The following is a 7,546-nucleotide window of genomic DNA, read 5'->3' on the forward strand; positions in this document are numbered from 1 at the left end:
GGTGAACTGTAGTAAAGATGTAGCCAACAACCGCACTGACACTGCATTTGAGCAGATATGAAGTGACTCAGTACCAATTGCTAAAGAACTTCTATTGCGAAACTAAATTTTCTGTTCGTCCACGTCCCCGAAAAACACATTCCAATAATTATTACGAGGCTGCAGGCGAGCCTCTGTTAGACCTCAATCAACGGTTAGACCCAAAACAAAATTTTAAAGTTAACTTTTATTATTATTTATTGGACATTGACATTAATTGAAAAATTGGCAAAATTAAGTAAAAGATTTGCAATGAAGAGGGAACATAATCATAATTTTTCGTTCTTGGAAAATATATTGAGTGGAGCAACTCCGAAGAAAACTAAAAAAACACACAATGTTTAATATTTTTTTATAAATAAAGACACAACTCCACTCGATATTTTAAGTTATACAGGGTGTTTGGTAAAGAATAGGCCATAGCTTAACCTTAGATTCCTGAGGTTAAAATAGCGATTTAAGCGATTTAAGATTTAAGATTTAGTCGATTTAAGCTAACGTACCTTAGTAGGTACGAAAGTTGATAATATCCAAAATACAGGGTGCCATAGTTAAACTTTTATTTTATTTATTCTTGAATATTTCCTGACAAGCATGAGCTAACAAAACGAAATTTCCTAAGCGGGAGTTTTTTGGGACGATAAATCTAAATTCGTTACCAAAAATGATGTATTACCCAGAGGGCGCCACATACAGCTTTCAGCGCTCATTTAATATGTTCAATTTTTTTATCCCCCACTCTACATACTTTTTGAATCAAATTTTTTATTCTCTTAATATTTCTACTTAAAAGGGATATACTACATTTATCTCGCTAAACTTAACCGTTTTCAAAATAAACACATTTTAAATCTGCAATGCAATATAATTCCTTGCATCATATCATTGTAGTTACACCCGAAAAATAAACTTAAATACAGAATAATTTCCAAAAGTATATCTCAAATAAGTAGAGTGGGAGATAAAAAAACTGAACGTATTAAATGAGCGCTGAAAGACGTATGTCGCGACCTCTGGGCAATACATCATTTTTGGTGGCGAATTTAGATTTCTCGTCCCAAAAAATCACCGCTTACCAAATATTGGGCTGTTATCTCATGCCTGTCAGGAAATATTCAAGAATATTCAAGAAACTTTAATATTTACAAATGATATGGAAATTCTTCATCTCATTTATAAACATGTTAAATTATGTAAATACAAGTTGTAAATGTAATATATACCTACTAACTAGGCATAATTTGTTAATGTGGTTTGAAAAATTTAAAAAAAAAAGAAAAAAAAATAAAAAAAAATGAAACAAAAGTAAAAAAGAAAAGAAAAATAAAAAAAGAAAGTAAAAAAAGTGTTTAGCACAAATTAAAATATATATTAAAAAAACAGTAAAATAATTAAAAAAAAACAAAATAAAAAAGCAACACAATGTACCTATGTATCTAAAAATAATATTGTAGTATGTACTTATATTATGAAATAAGAAATTTATGACTATGAATCTGCAATCAATTACAAACAAGTCTGGCTAATTGGCTCTGCCAAAGCCATTTTTCAAAAAAAAATGGACCAAGACAGATGAACAAACCTGGTTTTAATAAGTATAGACAAGCAAGTAAAAAATATACCGAATAAATAAAATCTTTTGCCAACTTAAAAGCTACAAAAGTTGACTTTGATTTAGTATAGTGTTATAAGATTGATCTTTTTTGAATACTCAAACCATGTTTTTTTTAAACATAAATAAAGAAAGCAAACATAATTATTTTTAATTTTTGCGTGCCTATAACCTATATTTCGGACAAAAGGGGGCGCAAAGATGAGTCTCGCACCCCGGCGCCTTGTATGCTTAAGACGGCCCTGCTTACGATTAGTTTTTGTGAAAATTCTCTCTAAAATAAGAACCCTTTTTTAGTTAGGTCAGCGTTTTAACAAAGTTGAAGTGCATGTTTCTAAGGAAAAAAGACTCAAATATAATAGGGGTTAACAAAAACACTTTATAAGGACATCGCACACATCTTATGGAAAATATAATGTCACTCAAATTCAATAAAATTTATACGAATAGATTAGTTTTAAATTAACTGTCAATTCTTATCATTGCGCCAACTCTTAATTATGATTAATTACGGCGCAAATTGCAATTAAAATTTATAGAAATCACATTTTTGGAGTCTATAAACGTGTCAGTTATAATCACTATTGCTCTGGGTGCTATTCAAAACAGCTTAAACCCCGCTGGGCCTAAGCGGATTAGTGAAACTATTATAATAAGATGCTTAAGAGCTCGAGAAGATTTATGAACTAACTATAATTTGGGTATTTTAAAATAGTTTTTCTCTCTCTAACTTATGTACCTACCCATTTGATTTCAGATTGATTTATATCAATTTCTGCTCTTATTATTGAAAATTAAGAGTTGGCGCAATGATAAGAATTGATCGTTAAATTGAAACGAATATATTCATATAAATTTTATTGAATTTGAGTGACATTATATTTTCCATAAGATGTGTGCGATGTCCTTTATCTAGTTATCACAGTTTGTATTTAGATATAGGTATATCTAACAAAATTGTATAGGTAATTTCTTTAAAGTGACAACTTATTAGGAGTTATGCTCATAATCATATTCATAAAATTTTAAAATGCCTCTCCTCTAAAATCATCTTTTTTGACTTAAGCCTACGTTCTTGCGAAGCGGCGATATATTATTTATACACCATTGTGTACACTGTGTATACTGTATACTGTGTATACTGTGTAGGTAAGTACTTTTTCTGTTTGCTGTTGAGTTGTTCTTAATATATTTGCTGGAGTTGTTGTTTGTGCTGAAGGCTGGTGTTATTCTTTTCTTTCTTATACGTTTGGCTAGTTTAGTTAATATTTTGCCCGCAGAAGATACTGGATTTTTCCTCTTATGGTGGAAGGCTAATTTCAGGACTTTCTTATGCAGCTTTTGATATATAATTTTGTTCATTATTTGTTCCTTGTATCCATTGTTTACTGATATTTGTTTAATGATATTCAATTCTGTCTCGAAGTTATTTTTTTATATAAATCCACAAGGTAGAACTTCCTGTAGTTGGCTGTATACCATTAATTACAAATGAAATTTAATAAAAAATTTTCCTCTTGGTAAAAGGTATATTAGTTTAAAAAGCCCTAAAGGGCTACAAACATATAAACATATATGTTTACATATATGTTTACATATATGTTTACATATATGTTTACATATATGTTTACATATATGTTTACATATACAGTATGTCCCTGTAAGTGGTATCCATATGGAAAACTTTTTTATTATTAATTTTACGAAAAAAAGTTATTCTTCATAAAAAGCTCTGCATGGTCCAAAGCCCAAGATTCTTTTAATACAAATATGATAAACTGGACTAGGAGATCATAGTACGTGTATGTATTCAGAACTTTAAGAAAATTTGAAAAAGAGAATGTTATTGGATGTTGAAAAATATACATTTCGAACCTTCATTAATTTTATTTAAAATTATTTTTTATGGACTCATAAAAAGGAAGTTTCTTACACTGAAGAATATTGAAAAGAAAAAGAGAAAATTCTCTGTAGATCGGAATGCAAAATCCTTGGTGACTATCTATTGCCTGAGCTTTTTACAATTTTTAAAGCACAATATATACAGTATGTTCCTGTAAGTTGTATCCATATGGAAAACTTTTTTATTATTAATTTTACGAAAAAAAGTTATTCTTTATAAAAAGTTCTGCATGGTCCAAAATCCAAGATTCAACCATAAGATATCAAATACATCCTTCTAATTGAAAAAAATTTTTTTTGAAAAGTTATGGATAACCTAACATTATTTTCAGTTATTTCAATTCTGGTAACTCTTTTATTATTAATTTTACGAAAAAAAGTTATTCTTAATAAAAAGTTCTGGATGGTCTAAAACATAAAATACAACCATCTTATATAATATTTTATCAATTTTATACAAGGTATCTCAAAAAAGATAAATTTAGATCAAAAGTAAAGTACCTTTATAGTTCAGAATATTTCAATTAGAAGGATGTAGTTACATACTGAAACATAGTTTTTAATTCTAAATAACTTTTCATAATAACAATTTTCGATATTGTGAAAAATAAACGTATTTTACTCTTGAGCGAAATTCATATTTTTTGACATACCTCGTATAAAATTGATCAAATTTGACATAAGATGGTTGTGTTTTAGGTTTTAGACCATGCAGAACTTTTTATTAAGAATCACTTTTTTCTTAAAATTAATAATAAAAGAGTTATCTGAATTGAAATAACTGAAAATAATGTTAAGTTATCCATAATTTTTTGAAAAAAATTTTTTTTTTCAATTAGAAGGATGTAATTGCATACTAGAATATAGTTTTTAATTCCAAGCAACTTTTCATAATAGCAATTTTCAATATTGTAAAAAATAAAGCTACTTTACTCTTGAGTGAAATTCAAACTTTTTGACATACCTCGTATAATATTCAAAAAATTTGATATTTGATGGTTAAATCTTAGGTTTTGGACCATGCAGAGATTTTTATGAAGAATAACTTTTTTTCGTAAAATTAATTATAAAAAATTTTACATACGGATACAACTTACAGGGACGTACTGCATGTTTAAAAACATATTTTTTATATGAAAACTTCTGTTAATACATTTAACATTTTATAGTAGGCTGCCAACGATCAACTTAATCAATTTTTAACTTACATTAATTCACTCCATAGTCACATTGAATTTACAATAGGAACAGAACAGGATCGATCCATATATTTGCTAGACTTAAAAATTCTCAGACTTGAAAACAAAAATGAGTTCTCTGTATTTCATAAACCTACCCATACCGGCACAACTATACTTACACAACTCATGATCTTATCTACTTAATACCCTTGGTACATGAATAACTATTATCTCTCATTAAATGAATTTAGTGTTATCATTTGCTTACTAACTTAACAAGTAAGTCTTATATTACTGTGTTTACCTATTTGGTATAATTATTAATAAAGATAAAACTGCTTTTCTAGTTAAATGGCGTGTTTAAGGTTTAGGATTTCGTTAAAAATTTAATTATTTAGTACTCAACAAAATACTCAATATTGATATACATAATACACTGCGGTGCAAAAAAAATCGATCAACTAAAAATTTGGTCATGTTTGATGTTTCGAATTTCCTAAACGTGTTGTCCGATTGAAGTGATTTTTTACCACGTTATAGCCTTATTCATTGGCAATATCTCTGTAATAATATTGTTGCTAGGCAGTCAAACTGTCATTGTATACCGGGTGTACGAATCAATCTATGTTTTTTTCTCAGAGATTGCATCACCCTGTGGACTATTCTGGCATTTCTAAATTACTGAAATTAAAACACAACTATAGCCTCATGTTTTCTTAACATTTTGTCTTTCGATTCATTCGCTTATGTTGGATAATAAAAAAGTTAGCTACTTTAACAACTGGCCATGTTCGTCATCAGAACAGGGTGTTTCTAAAATATTTGCACAAAACTTTAAGGGGTTATTGTACATGAGAAAATAATGACAATTGGCTTTATAATCATATGTCCGCAAACGATTCGTTTCCGAGATACGGGATGTTCAATTTTTTTAGTTATTGCTTTAAAACCAGTTGAGATGTGCAAATCAAATTTGGTGGGTTTTAAGACGTAGTTATGCCGCATTTTTTGACATACAATTAAGAATTTAGTATTCACCAGTGGCGCGCAAACGGATATTATGACCGATAATATTACCCGTACGCACGCCAATGGTGAATATAAAATTCTTAATTGTATGTCGAAAAATGTGCAATAACTACGTTTTAAACCCCACCGAATTTGATCTGCATATCTCAACTGGTTTTAAAGCAATAAATAAATCGTCAGTTTGTAAAAAAGAAATTGAACATCCCGTATCTCGAAAACGAAGCGTTTGCGGACATATGATTATAAAACAAATTGTCATTATTTTCTTATGTAAAATTACCCCTTAAAGTTTGTCGCACTTATTTAGAAACACCCTGTAGTGATGAAGAACGTTGCTAGTTGTTAAAGTACCTAACTTTTTTATTATTCAACACAAGCGAATGAATCGAAATACAAGATGTTAAAAAAACCTGAGGCTATAGTTGGGTTTTAATTTCAGTATTTTATAAATGCTAAAATAGTCCACGGCTGATACGAACTTTCAGAAAAAAACACAGTTTGATTCGTACACCCGCTATACAATGACAGTTTAACTGCCTAGCATCAATATTATTACATCGATATTGTCAATAGATAAGGCTATAACGTGGTAAAAATCACTTAAATCGGACAACAGGTTTAGGAAATTGAAAACATCAAAAATTACCAAATTTTTAGTGGATCGATTTTTTTGCACCGCGCTGTATTATGAAACATCTCAAAAATATTTATTTTCCTTTAAGTTCTCCAAAATGTTCTATCTATCATTGTATCAAGTTATAGGTCTGGATCTTGCATAAAAAAAAAAGTTAATTACTAGCAAGCTGAAAATTTGTTAATAGCTTAACGGTGTCTAATCGGACAAACTTTGATATAGTATTTTTACTACAAAAGCGATATTACGTAGGTCAAAATTTTTGACGTAAGAGAACTGTCAAAACATTAGAATGTGACTTTTCATTATTGCCATGTTTATTACATAGAGTTATATATTAGCATAGAGAGAGTGTCATTCAGAGCGAAGTGACGACACCATCTTTTTTATTTGGATTAGTGCTGTTTCACTCTTACGCATAGTAAAGCTGCTACAGTTGTCCTCCCCTTCCGTGCCTATACTCACACTGAATGTCATCACAGATTCTCGATACAATGTGTTAGAAAGAGATGCCGCAAACCAGTCCATGAGATCTTGTCGTCAGGAAGCGCGGAAAGTAGGCTCACTCTATGTTAATATATACCTCTATGGTTTATTATAAGTCACATTCTAATGTTTTGACAGTTCTCTTACGTCAAAAATTTTGACCTACGTAATATCGCTTTTGTAGTAAAAATACTATATATGGGAACGCTGGAACAGGGGAAGTTTTAATGGTGGAGCAGGTTAAAAATTTGGAACGTCAGACTACGAAAACGTCAGATGTATTGTGTCGGACAGAACTTCCAATTGATTTGTTGCCCTTTCATTAAACTCTCATGCAAAAATCAGACTGGTGTGTTTCACCAACTGGGCATTTTAATGAGTGGAACACGAAGAATATGTCAAATGACAGAAATCATGTTGGTTAATAATAGCAGTCCGATTTTTGTGTGAGAGTATAATGAAAGGGTAACAAATCAAATGGAAGTTCTGTCGGACAAAATACATCTGACGTTTTCGTAGTCTGACGTTCCAAATTTTTAACCTGTTCCACAATTAAAACTTCTCTTACTCCAGTGTTCCAATATATCAAAGTTTGTCCGACTAGACACCCTTAAGCTATTAACAAATTTTCAGCTTACTATTAATCAACTTTTTTTAGTACGC

This window comes from Diabrotica virgifera, chromosome 1 (assembly GCF_917563875.1).
Source record: "Diabrotica virgifera virgifera chromosome 1, PGI_DIABVI_V3a".
In the NCBI taxonomy this organism is placed as follows: domain Eukaryota; kingdom Metazoa; phylum Arthropoda; class Insecta; order Coleoptera; family Chrysomelidae; genus Diabrotica; species Diabrotica virgifera.